Below are 25,597 nucleotides of genomic sequence, written 5' to 3'. Positions count from 1 at the left end.
AGGAAACACATGAGAGAATATTTTGCTGAGGGAGACACTTGAGAGATCACCAAGGTTAGGAAAGAATATAACTAGAAGTTAACAGACAGTGGAAAAGGATGTGGCATTTTTTTTTTGCCTTGCAGCACTTCACTGGTCTTTGCTGAAGACCCTCTAGCATTGCCATGACATGCAACGTTTTGCTGTTCTTCACTGATCTTCCTTATCATGACTTTGTAGAGAGAAATCCACCAAAGAAATTCTCATGGTATTCTGGCTGTTTCTTGGCACTTGAGCTGACTCATACAGATTCACTTCTTGCTGTTTGCAATTGGAATCGGCTTCTGATATCCTGATAACAAAGATTTGGAATGCCCCAAAGAACTATCTCTAAACAGGACAACAAACTCCTTTGTTTTATTAACCTTCTTTTAATCCTACCTTTGGTCAGTGGGCTAGAAGGAAGATTGATGCATTTAAGAACCCTAATTAAAGTAGGTTTTGAAAAATCTAAACCTACAGTAGTAGATAGAAATAGAATTACTAATATCTTTCTAAATGGGTACTCAAATTTATGCTGCTAGATTTATTCTCACTGTTACCTTTTCTGTTACTCCTTTCATGAAACAAGCCTTGGGCATCATTTGTACAAATTGAATAAATTTTTATGGACACAATGAAAATGAACATATTTTGTTTACAATAGCATTTGTAATTCTGCTATGCTATTTAAATTACACTACCCATACTATAAAATAGAAGTCCTTCTGTTATCTAAATTGCTGCTTGTGGTGTTATGATTTTCCTTAGCTCTGGAGAGTACTACTCATTTAAATCATGTGTCATTTCTGTTAAAACTTAGAAATTATCTTTCAAAGTTTGCAATATTAGGGGAAAATTGCAACTCAAAATCAACCTCTGAACCATGTATTTAGGGTTAGTTCTCATAAATACTTTTTTTCTAGTTTCAGTTTGCTGAAAAATAAGGATGTGACCTTTGAAGAATTATTCATATACTGACCAAATCTGAGTGTTTATCCTTATTTACAAATATGGCACTTTAAGAGATGTTATAACATTTTTATAAGAGTATTTGGTATATGTTTTGAAGACAATGTCAAATGCAATGTCATCATTTCCTAGTGATACACTTTCATCATCAATGAACAGTTTCCACAATAAGAAAATAAAGAAGACAATGATTGAAGTATGTAAATTTTAATTCTACCAAAACCACAGGATCCTACATCTTTCTTTTGCTTATATGCTTTCAACAAAAGTATTCTAAATTAAAGGTAATCTACAAATTGTCCAAATTTTATAGTACATACATTTGTTTAAAACATTATAAATATATAATAATGATAGGCAAATATAAGGCAAAAATACATTAATTTTCATAATGATGATGGAAGCATGGTTACTCCGTTTATAAAAATGATGCCTAAAGCTTGTTATGGGAAAGGATTAACAGAAAAGATGACAATGAGAACAAACAGTAGTAGCATAAGTCAGAGTACTCATTTTTATTAGGTGTTCCACAATATTTTGTTCACAATTTTCTTGAAGATTTTTTGGAATGAAGATGGATTACTATTATATGAATACATTTTTATTTAAGTTTTCTTTTGAATCAGCTTGTAACTAGTTATTTCTCATTAGGCTGTTATCTGATTAATAAAAAAGTAAATGCAATTAGCATGTAATTAGAAATTAATCATCCACTTCCATTTATGAAGATTTATTATGAAGTATGTGTATCCATATGTTGTAGAGAGGGTATATATGAGTGCTGGTACCCAGATATTACAGGATTGGTCACCCATCTTTCTCTGTGAAGCCTGAGCTTTAGCCACTGTAAGCAACCACAACTCTGTGCTGGGACCTAATCTTGGATCTTCTGTAAGTATAGTTTGTTGATATTTTGTTTTGTTTGCTTTTTGGACTCTTCACTTTTATTTTTTGTTTGTTTTTATTTTATTGAAAATAGAGTCTTCTCTTTTACAATATATCCCTACCAATGTTTCCCTGCCTCCATTCCTCTTAGCACCCCAATCCACACTCTCCACTGAATCTATTCATCTATATTTTCTTCAGAAAATAAAGAAGAAAAAACAATATGAACCACCTAGTAACCCTAGAGCTCCAAGGGAATAAACCATCAACCAAAGGGTACACATGGAGGGACCCATGGCTCCAGATGCATATGCAGCAGAGGATGGGTTTGTTTTGACATCAAAGGGAGGAGAAGCCCTTGGTCCTGAGACAGCTAGATGCCCCAGTATAGGGGAATGCCAGGCCAAGGAAGCAGGAGTCAGGGGATTGTTGAGCAGGGGGAGGGGGAATGGGTTAGGAGATTTCCAGGAGGCAACCAGGAAAGGAGATCACATTTGAAATGTAAATAAAGAATATATCTAATATAGAAAAATATTTCAAGAGAGAGAGAGAGAGAGAGAGAGAGAGAGAGAGAGAGAGAGAGAGAGAGAACAGCCAGAAGCCAAAATAATTTACAATATTTCAAAATGAAGGTCCTTGTGGGAAGGCTGGTCAAGGCAACACAACAAGGGGAGGAATCCCAAGAGCAGGAAAAAGTGTCAGAGATACATCTGCTCCCATTTCCCATTGTTAGAAGTCTCAAAAGAATAAGCTGACAGCCAGAACATATGTGTAGATGAGCTGAAGACTCATGTGGGCCCTATGCTTGTTTAGGTGTGTGTGAGCCCATGAAAGTCCTTCTTAATTACTTCCATGGGCCATGTTCTCCTACTGTTCTGTAACCCCTCTGACTTCTATAGCCTTTCTTCTTTCTCTTCCACAACACAATTTCCAAATCTCCAAGAGGAAGGACCCAATGGAGACCACAAATTTATATTATTTTTCTCCATAATATCTGGGTATGGGTTTCTATCTATATATGCTCATTTCTCCATCTCTGATGACAACTAGACCATGCACCTATATATTAATATATCAGAATATCATTAGGAATGATTTCTTTGAATTCTTGCCAGTCTTATTTGGTTCTGTCCTAGCTCTCTAGTCTATCTATTCTCTGGTTTGCAGCCATTCATAAAATATAGGGTATAGGTTCCCTCTTGGCAAGGTGTGCTTCAAGTCAAAACAAATATTACTTGGCCACTTCCAAATGTTCAGATCCACTATTTTCCGAGAACATCTTGCATGCAGGTCAGACTATAAGAGGAGAATTTTATGTGTGGGTTGGTGTTGAGGTTTCTCTTTTCTTACCCTATGAAGTACACATTCTCATGCACAAGAAACTATGATGTAGAAGTGAATGCTGAAAGCCCACACCAACTCAACTCCTGTCCATTCAATGAGCTAAGTGGAAGTTGTCTTCAGTAATATCAGTTTTCAGAGGGTAGCCTTCGGTACTAGCATCAAAATCCATTGTTTTGTGATTTCCATAGGTCTTCCTTGGTCAACAACACAATCAAATGTAATCTTGTCTTACCATTGGAAGCCATGCTAGATATAAAATATTCTGTCCTGTCCCCGTATCTGGGAAATATAGAGTCCTTACCTTCTAGAAAGTTTAAAATTCATTAGGTCTCACATTAGGTTTCCATTTGATCTGCAAATTCCTAAATTTCAGTTGTCCCTCCCATACTCTTTTCTTCTGACATATACATAATTCCTCCTTCTCCATCCCCATCTGAGCACAGTCTACTTGTAAACTATCTTCTTAATTGTTGAATCATCTGTCTAGTCCCCATAAAAAATATTTTAGTAAGAACTGACATATTTATATGATTGCAGGAGAAAAATGCATGTAATTGTATATCTAAAGCTGCGCATGTAAAGTAATAATTAAAAACAGTTAACTCTCTGACAGTATGAACAAATTGGACAAGGTAGAAAATTAGAAGGCATTATCCTCCTTATTTTTATTTGTAAAGACAAATTGCAAGCAATCTATTTGTCAGAGGGATAGTAGCTTCCTAGACATTAGTAACTCACATTCTCTCTAGGTTTCCTAACAATGAAGCCTGTGTTAGACTATTCACTATGAAACATTTAGGAAAAATATTCCACATCCAGAAGAATTAAATGTAACCTAGAAACACTGGATCCCTAATGCAAACTTACTGTATTACAAACAGTTAATATAGTTTTATAGGTAAAGGAATGAAAAAAAAAAATCATTTTTGCCAACAATTTCAATTGTTTTATAAGGCTCTATTCGAGACCCTCTACCTCTATTTTACTTGTTCTTCCTTTTATAACATTTAAAATATATTTAACAAGCTTATATTTAATTATTGTAAGTAATTTTAATATAATATATTCAAGTCTCTTTTTTTAACATTGGGTTAGAATTTAAATCAGTCGCATATTTATAATTCTGATTATGTTTAGGCTGTATACATTAGTATGCAATGAAAGAAATCTGAGAGACTGAGCATACTGTATAAGAGATAAACAGAAAGTCCCTGCCTTGAAGACTGATCATAGAATACATGGGGGCAAGAAAAAGCATGGCATGAGGAAATCCAAATTAAACAAAAAATAGAAATGTCTAAAGTAAGAACTGTAATAATATTGTCCATGGCATTTCCAGGGCAAGGTTGTTTCTGAGTTAGGATGCCAATATTTCCGGAAACACTCTAAACAGAACAGAAAAGAACAACCAAGATAACACTCTAATTTAAATTTTAAATCAGGTCAAGAACAGCTTAAGCAAATTCTAAGCCACTATTAAAATGCAGCTTCCCAATCTTCTCCTTAGACTCCAGGGCCATCTCTTCCCAACACCCTCATCATGCTCTTTGGAGATCTATTGTATCTATTACTCTCCCAAATGCAATGTTATTATATGTGCAAGTTTTAAACTATTGCATTTTTTGGTTAAATCTTTGGATGGGTAGACAAAGAACAAAGTAATTTAGCTGTAGAAAACAGTTGTGAAATACTCAAGCAGCCATTCACATGTCTGCCTTTCAGTTTTGATCTGAATTCTGAAATCTGTCTCTCTATCATATTCCAGTTGATGTTGAAGTTACTTTGTGTAAAATCCTGGACTAAAAAATGTCAGAACTAGTTCTCAACTGTGGTGTGTGCCTCCATTTCTGCATTTCTCTTTAACACAAGTCTATGTTTTCAAAACCAATAAATCACTATCCATCTTTGAGTATAGGAGATCCCAATTTTTTAGGACTGTTCTTCAAGATAGGGGTGTGATAGGAAATTTGGACATTGGTTTTTCATTTGGGTAATAATGTTAAACTTAGGAAATGAGTTATAGGGAAATCAGATTACACTACTGAAGAAAGAATAATAAGGTACTCAATGGTATATATCACATGTAAATATAAAAACTATTAAGGCTGTGTAATATGTCATGTAGAGTATCTAGTATGTGCAAGTATATGAGTTTGAATGAATACATGAATACTGTAAAATAGGTGTGATTTGTATATTTGTGTGTATATATATATATATATATATATATATATACATGTGTATGTATGTGTGTATATGTGTGTGTGTGTATATGTGTGTGTGTGTGTGTGTGTGTGTGTGTGTATGAAGCCATGAATTTCTAAGAGAGAAAAAGGGGATATTTGGGCGCACTTGAAGGGGATGTGGCTATATTATAAATTGTACAATAAAAATAATTTGAAATTAGAGTAAAGAATAAAATTTAGTAGAATAAAAATGAAAGCTTCAAGACCTGCCCCACATCTGAAACAGAGAGGACCCTACTTTCTGATACTCTCTAGAGAAATGACAGGAGCAGGGCATTATATAAGAATCACTGCCCACACCCTAGAGTCCTGAAGCCAATGTGCTCCGGGACTCACTACCTCACAACCTCCAGATCACCATTCCACTTCTGCCCCTTATACCCCTCCCTCCTCCCCCGTCACCAGCCCTTTCCATAGGATGTGGTAGACCTGTGCCACATTTGGCACATTGAACTAGGAGAAGATCCTAGTTCCTGATACTCTCTAGAGAACCAACAGGAATAAGGCGTTCAGGCATTGGACAGAAAGAGAATCCCAGGAGTAGAGAAACACTGGTCTGCAGGACAGAGAAGATAGAGACAGCAAGACCAGCTAACACCAGAGATAACAAGATGGTTAAAGGAAAATGCAAGATCATTACCAACAGAAACGAAGGCAACATGCCACCATCAGAACCGAGTTCTGCCACAACAGCAAATCCTGCATACTCCATCACATCAGAAAAACAAGAACTAGATTTAAAATCACATCTCATATCGCTGATGGAGGACTTTAAGAAGGACACATATTTCTTCCCTTAAAGAAATATAGGAGAACATGGGACAACAGGTAGAAGAACAAAAATCCCTTAAAGAAATACAAGAGAATATGGATCAAAAGGTAGAAACCCTTAAAGTAGAAACACAAAAATCTCTGAAAGAAGCATGGGAGAACATGAGTCAAGAGGTAGAAACCCTTAAAAAGGAAACTTAAAATTTCCTTAAAGAATTTCAGGAAAAAAGAAACAAACAAGTGAAGGAACTGAACAAAAGTATCCAGAATCTAAAACTGGAAATAGAATCAATAAAGAAATCACAAAGTAAGACATCTATGAAGATAGAAAACCTTGGAAAGAATTCAAGAGTCATTGATGCAAGCATCAACAACAGGATACAAGGGATAGAAGAAAGAATCTCAGATTCCATAGAAATTATTGACTCAACAAAGAAAATGCAAAATGTGCCGGGTGGTGGTGGCACACACCTGTAATCCCAGCACTCTGGGAGGCAGAAGCAGGTGGATTTCTGAGTTTGAGGCCAACATGGTCTACAGAGTGAGTTCCAGGACAGCCAGGGCTATACAAAGAAACCCTGTCTCGAAAAAACCAAATCCAAAATTAAAAAAAAAATGCAAAATGCAAAAAGCTCGCAACCCAAAACATCTAAGAAATCCAGGACACAATGAGAAGAACAAACCTAAGGATTATAGGTATAGAAGAAAGTGAGAATTTACATCTAAAAGGGCCAGTAAATATCTTCAACAAAATTATAGAAGAAAACTTCCCTAACCTAAGTAAAGAGATGCCCATGAACATACAAGAAGCCTACAGAACTCCAAACAGATTGGACCAGGGCAGAAATTCCTCCTGTCACATAATAATCAAAACACCAAATGCACTAAACAAAGAAAGAATATTAAAAGCAGTGAGAGAAAAAGGTCAAGTAACATATAAAGGCAGACCAATCAGAATTACACAAGACTTCTCACCAGAGACTATGAAAGCCAGACGAGCCTGGGCAGATGTCATACAGACCCTAAGAGAACATAAATGTCAGCCCAGACTACTATACCCAGCAATACTTTCAATTACCATAGATGGAGAAAACAAGACACTCCATGACCAAAGCAAATTTACATAGTATATTTCCACAAGTACAGCTCTGCAAAGGATAATGGGTGGAAAATACCAACACAAGGCAGCAAACCACACCTTAGAAAAATCATCAAGGTAATATCTGAACAAACGCAATAGAAGATAGAAATACAACCAGAATTTCACATTTAACTAAGAAGGTTACACATACACATGGGGTTTGAACAATGCTCTTCTCAAAGATACCTTGGTCAAAGAAGAAACAAAGAAAGAAATTAAAGACTTTTTAGAATTTAATGAAAACTAAGACACATTGTAACAAAATTTATGGGACACAATGAAAGCAGTACTAAGAGGAAAACTCATAGCTCTGAGTGCCTCCAAAAAGAAAATAGAGAGAGCTTACACAAAGAGCTTGACAGTGTACTTGAAAACTTTAGAACAAAAGAAAGCAAATACCCCCAAGAGGAGAATACTTCAGGAAATAATCAAACTTAGGGCCAAAATCAACCAAACAGAAACAAAAAGAACTCTACAAAGAATAAACAAAAAAAGGAGCAGGTTCTTTGAAAATATTAACAAGATAGATAAACCCTTAGACTAAACAGACAGCACAGGTACTGTATCCGAATTAATAAAATCAGAAATGAAAAGGGAGGCATAACCACAGAAACTGTGGAAATTCAAAAAATCATCAGACCCTAGTACAAGAGCATATACGCAACAAAGATGAATACCTGGATGAAAAGAACAACTTTCTAGATACATACCAGTAGCAAATGTTAGAACATGATCAGATAAGACATCTAATAATCCCATAAGCCCTGAGGAAATAGAAGAAGTTATTAATAGTCTCCCATCAAAAAAAAAAAAAAAAAAAAAAAAAAAAGCCCAGGATCAGATGGATTTAGCTGAGAATTCTATCAGTCTTCAAAGATCTTCAAAGAAGAGTTAAAACTGATACTCTTCAAACTTTTACAAGAAATATAAAATCAAGGAACACTACTCAACTCATTCTATGAAGCCACAAAAATGCTTATACCTAAACCAAACAAAGGCCAAACAAGGAAGGAGAACTTTAGACCAATCTCCCTCATGTACATTGATGCAAAAATACTGAACAAAATCCTGGCCAACTGAATCCAAGAATGCATTATAGTTCACCATGATCAGGTAGGCTTCATCGCAGGGATGCAGGGATGGGTTCAAAATGTGGAAATTTGTCAATGCAATCCAGTACATAAACAAACTAAAGGAAAATAAAACACATAGTCATTTCATTAGATGCTGAAAATGCTTTTGACAAAATCCAGCATCCCTTCATGATAAAATTCTTGGAAAGATCAAGAATCCAAGGCCCATACCTAAACGTAGTAAAAGCAATATATTGCAAACCGGTAGCCAACGCCAAACTAAATGGAAACTTGAAGCAATCCCAGTAAAATCAGGGACCAGACAAGGCTGACCTTTCTCTCCCTATCTATTCAATATAGTACTTGAAATCCTACCCAGAGCAATCAGGCAGCAAAAGGAGGTCAAAGGTATATAAATTGGAAAGGAAAAAGTCAAAATATCATTATTTGCAGATGATATGATAGTATACTTAAGCGACTCCAAGACTTGCACCAGAGAACTCCTAAAGCTGGTAAACAACTTCAGCAAAGTGGCTGGATATAAAATTAACTCAAGCAAATCAGTAGCCTTTCTCTACTCAAAGGATAAACAAGATGAGAAAGAAATTAGGGAAATGGCAACCTTCACAATTGTCCCAAATAATATTTCATACCTAGGTGTGTGTCTCTAACGAAGCAAGGGAAAGATCTATATGACAAGAACTTCAAGCCTCTGAAGAAAGAAATCAAAGAAAGTCTCAGAAGATGGAAAGATCCTCCATGTTCATGGATTGGCAAGATCAATATTGTAAAAATGGCCATCTTGCTGAAAGCACTGTACAGATTCAATTCAATCACCATCAAAATCCCAAACCAATTCTTCATAGATCTAGAAAGAGCAATCTCAAATTCATCTGGAATAACAAAAATCCAGGATAGCAAAAACTATTCTCCACAACAAAAAATCTTCTGGGGGAATCACCATCCCTGACCATAAGCTCTGGTACAGAGCAATAGTGATAAAAAAAACTGTGTGGTATTTGTATGTAGACAGGCAGGAAGATCAATGGAATAGAACCGAAGACCCAAAAAAGAACCCACACACGTATGGTCACTTGATATTTGACAAAGGAGCTAAAAACATCCAGTGGAAAAAAGACAGCATTTTTAACAAATGGTGCTGGATCAACTGGAGGTCGGCATGCAGAAAAATGCAAATAGACCCATTCTTATCTCCCTGTACCAAGTTCAAGTCCAAGTGGATCGAGGATCTACACATAAAACCAGACATACTGAAGCTTATAGAGGAGAAAGTGTGGACAAATCTTGAACACATGGGCACAGGGGAAGAGTTCCTGAAAAGAACACCAGTGGCTTATGCTCTAAGAACAAGAATCAACAAATGGGACCTCATAAAATTACAAAGCTTCTGCAAGGCAATGCACATAGTCAATAGGAGAAAATCACAGCCAACAAAGTGGGAAAAGATCTTTACTAACCCTATATCCAATAGAGGGTTAATATCCAATGTATACAAAGAACTCAAGAAGTTAGTCTCCAGAGAATCAAAAAACCCTATTAAAAATGGGGTACAGAGCTAAGCAGGGAATTCTCAACTGAGGAAACTCAAATAATTCTAAAACACATAAAGAAATTTTCAGCATCCTTTGTTATCAGGGAAATGCAAATCAAAACAACACTGAGATTCTGCCTTACACCAGTCACAATGGCTGAGATAAAAACTCAGGGGACAGCAATGCTGGAGAGGATGTGGGGAAAAGGGAACACTTCTCCATTGTTGGTAGGATTGCAAACTGGTAAAACCACTCTGAAAATCAGTTTGACGATTTCGCAGAAAATTAGACATAGTACTACTTGTGGACCCAGCTATACCACTCCTACGCATATATCCAGAAGGTGCTCCTACATGTAATAAGGACACATGTTCCACTAAGTTCCTAACTGGCTATTTATAATAGCCAGAAGCTGGAAAGAACCCAGATGTCCATCAACAGAGGAATGGATATAGAAACTGTGATATATATACACAATGGAGTACTATTCAGCAATTAAAAACAATGAATTCATGAAATTCTTAGGCAAATGGATGAAACTAGAAAATGTCATTCTGAGCAAGGTAACCCAATCACAAAAGAACACATATGGTATGCACTTACTAATAAGCCAATGTTAGTCCAAAAGCTCAAAATAAACAAGTTACAATTCACCCAGCACAGGAAGCTCAAGTAGAAGGAGGACTTAAGTGAGGGTACTTTGGTTCCTCTGAGAAAGATTACAAAATACTCACAGGAGCAATAAGGGAGACAATGTGTGGAGCAGAGACTGATGTAAAAGCCACCGAGAGACTGCCCTACCAGGGTATTCATCTTATAAACAGTCACCAAACCTCTGCACTACAACAAGAAGCTTATACCAAAAGGAACATGCCATACTTGTCTCTGGAGGGGCCCTGCCAGAGCCATACAAATACAGCGGAGGAAGCTAGCAAACAACTATTAGACTGTGCATGGGGTCCCCAATGGAGGAGCTGGAGGATGGTCCAGAGGAGCTGAAGGGGTTTACAGCCCCATGGGAAGGACAATGATTTTTTGCCATCCAGATGCCCCAAGACTCCCAGGAACTGAACCATCAACTAAGGGGTATACATGATTCCAGCCAAAAATGTGGCAGAGGAAGGCCTTGTTGGGCATCAGTGGGAGGAATGGTCCTTGGTCAGGAAAAGGCTCAACAGAGGCCCCAACAATGGGAAACTAAGGGTGGGGGAGGTGGGAGTGTATCTGGTGGAGGGGCATATACGTGGAGGCAAGGGGTGGGAGGAGGGGTTGGTGGTCTTTGGGGAGGGGGAAATTGGGAAAGATTTAAGCATTGGCAATGTAAATGAAGATGATATTCAATAAAAACATAACTACAAAAAATCAAAGATTCTTATTTGACATATGAAATTGTGACTTGCACTGTGGACACGAAATCTCAACATCAAATGAAAACTTAAGTAAAAGATTCCTGAATGCTAGGGAGTCACTAAGAGCAGAAAAGTGAGTAAGAAAGTCTAAAATATTGATTATTTATTAAATTAGGAAAAGATAGCAATACAAAGGTTGCTAGAGGAAAATGTTGATTCCTAATGTCATAATATATATATATATATTTAGTCATACTTTATGTCATATATACTTTATATATATAAAGTCATACTTATATGTAAAATCCCCTTCCTCTTTTCTCTCCCAATTGCTTACATTCTAACAATACTGCTCAAGTTCATTGTCTCTTGTTATATGAAATAAATATAATAAATAATAAGATATTATTATATATAAAGCTGAGTCTATTTGGTGTTAGACTTACACAGTGATTTCAGTGATTATAGGTTATATATATATAGCATATATATATATATATATATATATATATATATATAGAGAGAGAGAGAGAGAGAGAGAGAGAGAGAGAGATGTTAACTTTCTCAATCATTATTGGTCTCTAATGTTTCTTTTCAAGGGAAAATCCTGTGAACAATGCATGATTTCTGGAACAAATATTTTTAGATGCTGAAAAACTGTTACACATTCCTTTCTGTGGGAGATCTGGTCTCACTAATGATTAACAACAGTAGGCTTGGTCCAGACAATAGATTGTGCTTTTTCTAACTTCAATCATTTTTGGGTAATAACTAGCTTAACATCAGGAAAAGAAATTCATCTTTGTTAATGGAATGTTATCAAAATCTGATGATGTCTGTTAAAGATATCTCTACCCTGTTAAGGAGAAATATAAATGAAGAACTCTGTTGTAAGTTTCGTGTTCCATTAATTTATTTGACAGGCAGACAGAGGATGAACAGATACATTATAAGAACAGCAAGAAACCACTGAATTTTGACATGCAAGAACTGTCCAGTTTGCCTAGTTTCCATCAAATCTAGACTTTTAAAATGGGGGTTAATACATAGCCCCCTACTCTTTAGTTTCTTATTTTGTTTTGGTTATCTCATGTTACTTCTTCCTTATCTTTCCTGATGCTAGCTAGATTAAAGCTTTGCGCTACCATGTATGGATCTTTTTAGAGTTTAACCATTTTAGTAGACATATTAATTGTATGCATGTATGGTATAAAATGGGATTCTTTATTTCAAAAACTGCTTAGAGTTTGGTACCCTGTTCTTGCATCATATGTTTCTATTAAACAGGAACTGATGCTAAACAAGTCCAAAGTAGGAGAATAGTTCCCAAGTGCCTGGAACACTAGGCAAGTGGGACAAAGTTACTATGTACAATCGTACAGTTAAGGAAGAGCAACAAGCTACAGGTTTCAGTTGTAGAGTAGGATGGTTATTGATAGCAGTAGGACAAAGGGAGTAAAAATGTTTTTTTCATGAATACGAACCAAAAATCAGAACTTGAGGTCACAGGTTTACTAATAAAGTGATTTTCATATAATGCAAGGTATGTGTCTTACTCAGAGTTCCTTTGCTGTGTAGAAACACCATGACAAAAAGAAATTAGAGGACAGATGGGATCGGCTTGTAGTTATTCGGCTTACACTTTCACTTCACTGTTCATTGTTGAGGAAAGTTAAGACAGAAATTTAAACAGCGACAACTAAATTTCAAAATGGTCACCGTATATCCTATAATCTTCTAGACAGGCGCTAATGCAGATGTCACTGAGAAGTGCTGTTTACTGGCTTGCTCCTGAAGACTTGCTCAGTCTGCTCTCATATAGAATGCAGGATTACCCACCCAATAGTGCCTCCATCAAAAATGGAGTGGGTCCTTTTCTTTTCTTTTCTTTTCTTTTCTTTTCTTTTCTTTTCTTTTCTTTTCTTTTCTTTTTTTTTCTTTTCTTTTCTTTTCTTTTCCTCTCTTCTCTTTTCTTTTCTTTTCTTTTTTTCTTTCTTTTTTTTTATTGAGACAGGGTTTCTCTGTGTAGCCCTGGCTGTACTGGAACTCACTCTGTATACCAGGCAGGCCTGTGAGTACAAATATGCCCACAACTGCCTCCCAAGTGCTGGGATTAAAGGCATGTGCCCCCACCTGGCTAGATTGGATCCTTTTCAATCAGTCACTAAAAGTCTCTTGACAGATTTCTTTGAGTTAGTTTTCTACACAGCCACTTTAGGGAACATATTTATCATCTGTAGGACTTCTCTAGAAGATTTCAGGTGTCACTAATATATACTATCATATCATTTATAGATAAGTAAGTGCTCCATTTATACAATCAAACAATGGGCTGAGAAAGATATCAGAGAAGCAACACAGTTCAAAATATCTTAATGTATCTCCAAGCAAGTACAACACCTGTATGACAATAAATTCAAGTCACTGAAGAAAGAAATTGAAGATTATATCAGAAGATGGAAAGATCACCCATGCTTGTGGATCTTTAGGATTAACATAGTGAAAATGGCCATTTTATGAAAAGCAATCTACAGATTCAATGCCACTCCCATAAAAAATTCCTTCAGACCTTGAAAGAGAAATTCTCAACTTCATACAGAAAAATAAAACACCCAGAATACCTAAAATAATCCTGAATAATAAGTTAACTTGAGGAGGAATTGCCATCACAGATCTTGAGCAATAGTGAGAAAAACTGCATGATATTGGGATAGGAACAGACAAATGAATCAATGAAATAGAAACAAAGATCCTGAAATAAAACCCCCACAAATAGACACTTTATTTTTGACAAAGAGGCTGTGGTTTGAAAATGCTTGGTCCAGGGAGTGGCACTCTTTGGAGGTGTGGCCTTGTTGGAATAGGTATGTTTTTGATGGAGGAAGTGTGTCACTATGGTTGTGGACTTTAATACCCTCTTTATAACTGCCTGGACTCCAGTCTTCTTCTTTCTGTCTTCAGATGAAGATGTAGAACTCTCAGCTCCTCCTGAACCATGCCTGTCTAGATGCTGCCATGCTCCCACCTTGAAGAAAATGGACTCAACCTCTGAACATCTAAACCAGTTCTAATTAAATGTTGTCCTTATAAGAGTTGCCTAGGTCATGGTGTCTATTCACATAAGTAAAACCCTTATTAAAATAGAAGTCAAAAACATACAATGGAAAAAAAGAAAGCATCTTCAAAAAAAGTGCTGTTCTAACTGGATGTCTGCATTTAGAAGAATGTAAATAGAGCCATATTTATCACCCTTCAAAAAACTCAAATCCATGTGGATAAAAGACATCAACAGAAAATAAGACACACTAAATCTAATACAATGGGATGTAGTAAATAGCCTTGAACGTATTGGTACAAGAGACAGTTTACGAACACCAGTGACTTAGGCTATAATGACAACAATTGATAAATGGGACTTCATGAAATGGAAAAGCTTCTGTAAGGCGAAGGACACTGTCAATAGGACAAAAAGGCAGTTTATAGATTGAGAAAAGATTTTTAATAATGCTACATCTCACAGAGGAGTAACATACAAAATATATAAAGAACTCTGGAATGTAGACACCAACAAACCAAATAATATAATTAAAAAATGTGGTACAATGCTAAACAAAGAATTCTCTATGGAGGAATCTCTAATTGTTGACTAGTACTTAAAGAAATCTTCAACATCCTTAACCATTAGGGAAGTGTGTAATAAAATGACTCTGAAATTCCATCTTACAGTCATCAGAATGGCTAAGATACAACTCAAGGGATAACACATGCTGGCAAGGATTAGAGAAAGCAGAATACTTGCCTTTGCTGGTACAAGTGAAAATGTGTACACCTACTCTGGAAATCAATCAGTAGTTTCTCAAATAATTGGAAAGAGTTCTGCCTGAAAGCACAGCTATTCCTCTCAGGGGCATATATCCAAATGATGTTCCACCTTATCACAAATACATGTGCTTCATTATGTTCCTAGCTGCTTTATTGGTAATAGCCAGAAACATCCCAGATGTACCTCAACTAAAGAATGGATACAGAACATGTAGTTTATGTACAGAATGGAATACTATTAATATTAAGCTATTAAAAAGAAGAGTATCATGAATTTTGTAGGCAAACAGAGGGAAATGTAAAATATCATCCTGAGTGAGGTAACTCAGGCCCAAAGGACTTACATGCATGGTTTATACTCACTGATAATTTTATATTAACCAAAAGTACATGATGCACAGGATATACTCCACAGACTCAAAGAAGCTAAACAAGAAGGAAGACACAAGTTGGGGTTCTTGATTCTCATTTAGAAGCAGGAATAAAATAGTCATTGGAGGCAGACAGAAGTATGGCTGCACTGGTTGGAAGAGAAAATGAAGAGGGGAATGGGAGGATCAAGGCCAGGTGTTGGGAGAGACAAAGGGCCAAGAGTGAAGGAAACTTTACAGCAGGCCTGGGGTAGGGTGGAGAACATCTGAAGGGGGTGCTAGAGACATGGGATGTGGAAGATTCCCCAAAATCAATGGGTGGCCTTAGATGAGATGCATAGAAGTGGGGACATAGAAACTGAAGGGTCCAGCTCCTCTAGCCAGGTAGTACGCCAAGTAGAGGGATAAAATCAATACACCCATAAAACTCAACCCCAAATTTGTGCTTTCTTCAAGAAATGCAGGGACAAAGATGGAACAGAGACTGAGGGCATGACCAACCAATAATTGGCCCAACTTGGGACCCATCCCATGGGCAAGCATCACTCCTTGACACTATTAATGGTGCTTGCTTGCAGACAGAAGCCAAGCCTAACTGCACCTTGGAATGTTCAACTCAGATACTGAGTAAAAGATAGGCAGAGAACCAGAGCCAAACATGAGATGGAGCCTACTATGGTTCCCAGCCTAATTAGGAAGAGTTTGGTGAAGGATTGAAGAGAATAAGAACTCCACAGGATTGCCCACAGAGTCCAATAATCTTACACTTGGGGTTTTCAGCAACTGAGCCATCAACCAGCATATAAAGGCTGGATGTCTCCCTTGACCCCCACATATCCAGCAGCTCTGTCTTCATGTGAATCCCTGCACTTGAAGCCAGAGATATCCCTACAACTTTTGCCTGACTTTAGCATTGCCTTCTAGCTGAGCTTCTTTGTCAGCCCTTAGTCGGAGAGTATGTGCTCTGCCTGGCTGAGAAGTGATATTCCAGGGTAGTCAGAGTCAGGGATACCCAAGAAGGTCTCTACCTGCTCAGAGGAGAAGGGGAGGGGATGTCAGAAGGTACTATTCAGGGGGAGGGACCAGGAGAGGAGCAAGCAATCAGGATGAATAAATAAATTAATGGAAAAAAACAGGCTCATCTATAGCAATTTTATGGAGGACTTTCCGAAATTGAGGCTTCCACCTCTTCAAGTCGTCTAACAGGTATCAACTTGACATAAAACTAGTCATCAGAATATTCACATATTAAAGTTTAGATTTTTTTCTCCTATATTTTACTATGGGATATGTCCATTAAAATAAGTAAAATTATAATGATAGGCAACTTTAAATTTACATTGTAGTTATTAGGAAAGATAAAAAAGAGTCTATATCTCAGAGAAAATGAATATCTTCAAAAAGACAAATACAGGCTATTATGAATTTGTTATATTTTGTTATATATTGAAGCAGTTTTTAAATTACACATCATTTGCATTACAAATGATCGTCACAGTGGCTACTAAATTTCACAGTGATAACTGCATCTTGTGCTTCCTGATGGGTATTCAGATAATCACTGCAATATGTAATATCTTATCTCCACAAAATGTCATCCAGCTGGACTGAATCAAAGACTACAGATTACACTAATGTGTTACATACTTAGGCAAGAAAGACAGAAAAACATTCTGGAAAAAAATCCCTCGTATCTAAAATGTATTTAACTTTCCAAGACATATGATCCAATTTTGTTAAACATGCAACTTGAAAGGAAAAACAAAGAAGAGAAAAAAAAACACTTATAGTTTAAAAGAGATTTTACAGAGATGTAAAAGCAAATACAACATGAAATTATATAACATGGATAAATATTGATTTTAAAACCATTATACTTTTAAGAAGATTTTTGATCAGACAGGTGAAAAATTATATAGAGAACTAATAAAATTATAAAATATTTTTGTGATATTGAAAATTTAATAAAGGTAATATGATTTTGAGTCCTTGGGTTCTAGACTTATCTTCTTTAATATTTAGCACAATAATAAAAATATCTGTGACTTGCTTTAAGCTAATGTCTTAGGGAATCATGAAGGAAGCATGACTTTCAGACATTGATTAATGAGATATTATTTATGATATTCTACTTCTGTAAGCTTTATTTTTTAAGAAAATATGAATGTCCTTGAGACATATGTAAATAGCAAATTGAAAAGTGAGAAGAAACAAAATATTAATGAGAAAGCACTTAATAACCAAGGAGAAAATACAAGTTCTTATTTTCATCTAAGTAAATTAACTTTTGTTATTTACAAGTTGAAAATAAATGATGACTTGCTGGCGATTGTTTTGTAATTTAAACTTGTAAAGTGCAATTTGACCCTCGATTCTTTAGTAACTTATAACCATATTTATAAGTTACTAACATTGTCCTGCATTTAACAAATATTGTCAGCCTGTTCTGAGGGGTCTAACTTCAGTGTCCTGTTCATGTATCCTTGCTGTCAGTTACAAATATTGTGACAGAAGGAAGGAATTGATATCCTATTATCCTTGGCAGGATTCCTAAAAATACACTGCTTTGAACATAGTTACAGTCTGTGTCTTCTGCAACAACATAAAGGTCTTGAATAGGTGACTCCCAGTGAACTATTTGCCTACCATGAACAAAGTCCTCATCATCATGGATGCCATAGCCTGTTCACACCCTGCAAACCCCGCCCCCCCAAAAAAACCCCAAAAACCAAAAACCTGAATCATTTTCAAGAAGGATTTGTGGTGAGTGACCAATTAAGCTCTGGTCAATGGTACAGCAGTCAATGGCCCATACAAAACAAACTCAAAGGAATTTTTAGAAGTTCTTTGTCTTATAATGCTGTCTGAGATTAGCCTTCCCTCTTACAAGTCCTTAGCATTTATACACTATGGCTTCCAGTTTTCTATATTGAAGGAGTAACCTGTGTACAAACATGTGTGTATATATTTCTTGTGCTTTTTTTTTATTGGCTGCTTTCCTACTGATTATTTCTTTTGTCCTATTCCAGATTGTTTGTGTCTGTTTCATTTAACTTTATTATTAATTTCTTGAACCTGTTTGTTTTCCTAAAAGAAACAGAAAAGAGATGGATTTGAATGGGAATGGAGGTGAAAAGGACCCCAGAAAAGTAAGAAGAGGGGAAATATAATCAGAATAGACTGTTTGAAAACAATCTTGCCAGGGGCCAGCCTCAGCTGGAAAGGACTTCACAATAAGTCAATCACTGATCCAAGCTAAAGACCTGCATTCTGCTTACTATTGTAAGATATCTTTCTATGAATGTCCTGCTTCTGTGTGCATGTGCACATCAGTGTGTATCTGTGTGTGTACATGTGTGTGTGTGTGTGTCAATTCTTGAAGCAGTTCTCTTTTCATCCTAAACAATTTTCTGAATAGCTCATCTCCTACAGAACACAGGTCCAATCTTTTATTTTACATATTGTCCAGTCATTTGATTATGTTATAAATCACTATCCTTCAACCCCAGCCCTTTGATTCTTAGGAAACAGCAAAGAGTTTTTATTTCCTGTTTTGTTTTGTTTTGTTTTGTTTTAATTTCAAAAGAATTCGGAGATCTGCTTGCCTCTGTTTGGCACAGAAGATAAACTAGTTGGGTGGGATCTTGTCTTGAAATTACCATTTTTAACATGCCTAGGCATAAACTAGCTCTACTGGAGGCTGACCTTGAATTCAGGAATCTGCCTGCTTTTGTATCTTTATGAGAAGCTGACTCATAGTTACTTTAGATTGATAATTCATATTACATCTTTATATTTTGCATAGCTGAGAAATTATATATTTTTGACACCATCTATTTAGAGCTCTTTTCCATACCTTTAAAGACTGTCCTGAAGGTTCCAGCACCTACCATTTTGCAGAGACATAGCCACACCCTCGACTTCTGGACTCCTGCTGTTTCTAATTTTCATGGAGTCATTAACTTTAACCAGGAGGACATTCCTCAAGGAATTTGAAAATATGTACATTATTATACAGACAAACTTATGCCCACTGCAGCTATCAACACTTGTGGAAGTTCACACAGGGACCCAGTCTCAGGTGCAGGAACCATATCACTTTGTCCCCATCAGGGACACAAGGGGTTGGCACAATTTTCAATAAAAGCAAACATTGCTAGGGGGTAATAAAAAATGTAATTTGTTTTCATGAAGTTGATATAGTCTGCTTTTATTTTATAATAATATGATTAAACCCATTTATACATTTAAAAAGGCAGAAGCAAAACTCTTCGTATATTTGAAACTGGGATCTTATAGCCTATAAGATGTCCAAACTGCCAAGATTAGCTAGGATACATACAAAAAAAGGGATTTGGCAATTGTATGATTTTCATGCTACCAAAGTGGTCCTTGATATGTCTTATCTGTCTGTCTGTCTATCTGTCTACATATACACATATATAAATAATTTATATATACACATATTTATATATTATATATATATACACATATATGTACACATATAATTGTGTGTATATATATTTGTATATATATAAATACATGCTGATATATAGAGAATAGACGAGAGAGTGAAAGTTTTTTAAATAGCTAAAATAAAACAATTTTTATAATTAAATATTGCTTATGAGATTTTTGTTTTAGATGTTGGCAAATAAAATTATTGATATAAGGAACAGCAAAGGTAAAGAGGTATCACAAAGACCTGAACTGTGAAATTCTCTATTTGTTTCTATTGAGAAATAAAATTGTGCATAAGAACAACTTACAGATAATTAATGTCTGATTATCACAGACTTTTTTTAAAAAAAAATATCTACTATTTCAGAGGCAGACACTTAAACAGGAAAACTGCTCACTGTTTCTCAAGTCCAAACAAACCCTAACTCCTGTCTACACTTGAAAATCAAACCAAATAAAAACAGGAATTGTAACCAAATTTAGGAGACAATATACAATTCTAGAAATAAGCCAATGGAAAGCAAATCTCTATACTGGCAAGAAGAGAAACGAGTATGGCTCTGAAGATGGTCAATGATCCAGAACAAAACAGAGACAGCAAGAAGGAAATGACACTTGTACATGAGCATACCATCATGGAGAGAGAAATTCCAGGAAAAAAAAAAAAGAAATTCCAGAGATTTACAACCTCCAGTTAAACTCTGCAGAAAAAAAATAGTGAAATTTAAATATTAATCATTTCAAAGAAGCATTAAATGAAAAAATAATAAAACATGTGAACAGAAAACAAAACCTTAGATGTTACATGTGTAATTAAAAAAGCGGCTTGGGTACATTAAATGAAGCCAAAGGCAGAGAAGAGAAAGAGAAGGAGAGGGAAGGGAGAGAAGAGGAAGATGCTGAAATATCAGCAAGGCAGGGAAAAGGAGCTCTAGAGGAGAGGGAAGGAAATGGATATTGATATAAAGACACACAGGGTCTGTATCCCCAAAGAGAATAAACAAATGGGTGTGCACATTTAGAGCTAAAAGAAATTGAGCTAGGATAAATCAAGAATTGAAGTGTTGCCACATAGCACATTTAGAAATGATTGCAGTGTTAGTGTGTTCTTAAAAATGTGGTCAATTATAACCAGTTATGCAGTAAGAAGGTTGAACAGTTCTAGTTCAAACAACAAAGAAATTGTAGAAGTAAGGAAAGGTAAATGACTTCAGGAGGACCAGATGATTTGTATAAGATGTCCTCAGTAGCAGAATGTTGGAAGTTTTGAAAGTTCCAAATCCCAGACAAGGATCCTGGAACCCAATCAATGTTTTAAGATGGAAGCTAATTCAGTGTCTGTAGTAAGTTTTAATTGCATTCTTGCTGGCTTCAAGATGCAAACCCTTAACTAACTCATAATAATCATGATACATTGCTTCAGGCATTTGTGAGGTATTCATGAACTCATTTATATTATTTAAAATATAAAATAATGAGTATGTGAAAACTGGTGATAATGATGAAGCTACAGAGAAAAAGTCCTGATTTTCCAGGTGTTTCTTGTATTAACAATAAGCCACTTCACAAAGCAATTAAATAGTTCGAAAAGTACTTCCTTTTCTTGATCTGTGCTGATTCCTAAGAAATTTGGTAGTTCACAAGTATCTTTCACAATTTATTGTTTTAGTTGTTGGGAGTAGTGTTGGGATAATTCTGTGCACTTTGTAAAAGTCATCTTTGTATTATTCAAATAATGATTTCCATACATTCGGAGAGCTGAGTACTGTCTGCACTTTGTCATTGTTACTCTAATTGCTAAGCACCCGGATCATATATATTTTGTAAAGATTCTTCTCCATCACCTTCTGATTGGCCTAAGAAAGCACTGGAAGCCTAGAGAAGGACAAGGGAGAAAAGGCAGGTCATCTGGGCAATGATGGGAACTATGGGAAGAACTGAGAGGCACAGCATTTGCCAACTGTACACAGAGATGGAAGGAACAGCTGTTGGCACTGACTGAGTGAAAGAGAGGTAACTGGCCACTAGCAGAGCATGGGATAGAATAATCCTGTTCATTCAAGTGAGAAGTTTGAGCTGAGAAGTCGCCAGGTAAAGCCTACTCTTAATAAATAATATTAGTCCCAGTGTCATTATATTGAAGCTGGCAGGTTCAGACAGTTCAACAATAGGGTAGGGAATTCATTATGTTTCAGGAAACTAATTAAATACATTTTTAATAAGTAAAGTTACTAATTTGGTCCACATTATTTGTCTTTCTCTTTCCTTTGTAAACAACTGTTACCAACATTTCTGTATTTTCTTTAAAATCTAAGACTCTCTGCTCTGTCACTGTCTCTCTCTGTCTCTGTCTGTCTCTGTTTCTGTCTGTCTGCCTATCTGTCTGTCTGTCTCTCACTCTCTCTGTGTGTAGGGGTGCTTGTCATCTGTGTGTGTGCTGTGTGCTATCAACATCTAACACATCATTTTCTCCTCTTAATTCATTTCTTAGTGAATGTTCAGGCAAAGTCATGTAAAATTCTATAGTTATTCTCTGAGAAGAAATAATCTGGACAATTCATGGTGTCAAGGGTACACTATTTTCTTTTTAAAAATAAGTGTCCTTAATTGAGCAGAGCACCCATCCCTTTCTGTATATGGTTGACTTTGAACTTTTCAGAAAACATTTTAAATATGTAAATATTGGAGGCATTCTGTCAAATATAGAGCCCTTGGCAACAACTCTCTCTCTCTCTCTCTCTCTCTCTCTCTCTCTCTCTCTCTCTCTCTCTGTGTGTGTGTGTGTGTCTGTCTGTCTGTCTGTCTGTCTGTCTCTGTCTCTCTGTCTCTGTCTCTCTGTCTTTGTCTCTCTCTGTCTCTCTCTGACTCTCTCTGTCTCTTTCTGTCTCTCTGACTCTTTCTGTCTCTCTCTGTCTCTCTCTCTTTCTGTCTCTCTCTGTCTCTCTCTCTGCAGTGCATGATGAGTCTGGAAGAATTGTTATTGCTGGTAAAATCAGAGACAGGAAACGAGATGAATAATATCCTATTTTAAGCGTTTAGGAGTCAGAGAGTATCGCTGACATCAAAGGAACATTACTCCCTTTTCGGAAGCCTGAATTGCAGTACCTCTACAAGCACTCTAATTTCCTGATTTAGAATGATAATATGTTGACCTGGACATGTATTTTTCTTTAAAGTGAAGAAGCCAATTTTTAATTTAGTTTTAGGCACCGGTCCTGTCATACTCTAGAAATGACTCTCAGAAGATTACATGGGCGCACGCAAAGCAAGTGTGTCATTGATAAAAAATGCCTTTTATCCTTCCAAGATGTTATCCAAAGTAATTGGTAAGCAAACTAAATGACGCTGGTTCAAGGGATGACTTTCATCTGTGCCATTTGCAGTGCTCCTGTCCAAGGCAAACTAGAGCGGCACAAGGAATGTGAGTCAGAAAAATCTACTTTGGAAAGAACCTGTCTTCAGGCTAATCAAAAACTTCTAAAATGAGCCATGCTCATTTTCAGGCGATTTTCCTGTGCACCTGCTCAGACTGTGTTCCAACTGGCCTGTGGTTCAACAGCTCCCTAAGCACTCTTGATTAAGAACACAGCTTCATCAAACAGTGTGGCATTGCTCTAACACCTGTATTTGAGCTCCATTTTCTTCTTTCAAAGAATGATCTCAAATTAAATTCCACACCTTAAAAATATCCTCTATTCTGCTTTCCTCTTTCTACTTCCTCTTTGTGGTGACTGTATCTTAAGAAATGATACAAGATACCACCGTCCCACAAATTAAGAGTATATACATTGATGACAGCACACTGCCTAACTTCTATTTGTCCAAAACTAAAAGACAAAGGTCTTTTCAAAGAGGTGGTTTAGTAAGCATCGGTCCTATGACTGGGATCATCTTTTGCAAATATTTCTATTCTGTTACTTGATGGCATAGAAATCTTATTCTTCTACATCTCAATATAGTTGAATATAAAACAAGCATATGCACATTGTACCCATGTCTTTAAAAGATAAGTGAGATTATCACACAATTTAATCTCATTCTCTCAGTAAACTGAGTCACAGAACATACTTTGAAATTTCTTATTGAGGGAGGCAATCACATACTTTCCTTCACCACAATCATTCTTACTCTTTGTTTTCCTGTATCTCACTCTCTCTCTCCTCCCTTAATACACCCAGTCAAATAGTCATTCTGTAAATTTTCTTATGGATGGTTATATCAATATGACATCATATATAATATTTATAGAAAATGATACAACCATTAGGATGAGGATTCTGATTCTCATATTCATGACAATGTATACATACATGTGTATACACATATGTGTATATGTGTATTGTGTATATGTGTGTATGTATATGTATATATGTATACATATATACATATAAATGTATGTATATGTATATATGTATACATATGTATACATATATGTATATATGTGTATATATGCATATGTGTGTATATGTATATGTGCATATATGAATATATGCATATATGGGCATATGCATATATGGATGCATTTCATATTCAATTTTCTTTTGATTTACTTTATACATTGTCATGATTTAATTGGATTTATAAACAGAAATAAATAATTTGTCACTTAAATTCATGAGTATGAAAATCAAAATCCTCATCGTAATATACCTATCGTATGCACTATAGGTATATATACCCATGCTTTACACTAAAAATGTATTGATTCAATGCTGTTACTTTCAATGCAGCAAATTAGGACAAATGACGATTCAATGCCTACATTAACATATAATGCTATATATTGTTTATAAAGGTGTCTTTACTTAAACATATCTTAAAACAATTCATTCTGGGTTAGCAATTCTTTTGCATATATCTCTGTGTCATAGACATGTAAGCTTTTTTACTGTGAGTATGGTTTTAACTATTCCAACCATTGTTCATGGTAGACTTGTTCATTTTCTATTTCATTCCATGTGAAATTTTTTGCCATCACAATGCTGTTTGTGACTGAGTTAACATTTCTCTGCATTTCATTATTCTTATGCAAAGTAAGCTATACTTCACTCTTCCTTTTCAAACTGTTTCTTCCAAATATGTGTTCCAGCAAATTATTATTTTTGAATAGTTCTTTAAAGATCTTCAAACAAAATTCACATTGTGTTTTTAAAGCTAGAGAAAAAATAAAAGCAACCAAATAACGTATTAGAAAGCCTTAGTAATTATTTCATTCTAAACCATCACTCAAACTTACTTATTAAAGGAATCACCTAGAATCCATACTTGGTATGCATTTCAACAAGCACACAAGGTGGGCCTGGATATTTTTCTTTTATTTTTATTAAAAATAAAGGAATTTCATACAAAATATTTTGATTATAATTTCTAATCCCACCAGAATCTATACCCTTTATATATCACATTAAAATATTTTCTATTTTGTTAATGAGTATGTTGGGTTCTGAAAATTTTTCAAAAATTATACAATCAAGGATACAAGGATAGAAAAAGTGTGTCTGCTTTTGTCCCCCACCACTGTTTCCAAAAGAGGTAAACAAAAATTATGACATAAAGTGTTTCTAAAGGCAAATTACACCAAGAAAGTAATT

The sequence above is a fragment of the Apodemus sylvaticus genome, chromosome 11, assembly GCF_947179515.1.
Source record: "Apodemus sylvaticus chromosome 11, mApoSyl1.1, whole genome shotgun sequence".
Taxonomy (NCBI): Eukaryota; Metazoa; Chordata; class Mammalia; order Rodentia; family Muridae; genus Apodemus; species Apodemus sylvaticus.
This window is presented reverse-complemented; position numbering follows the sequence as displayed.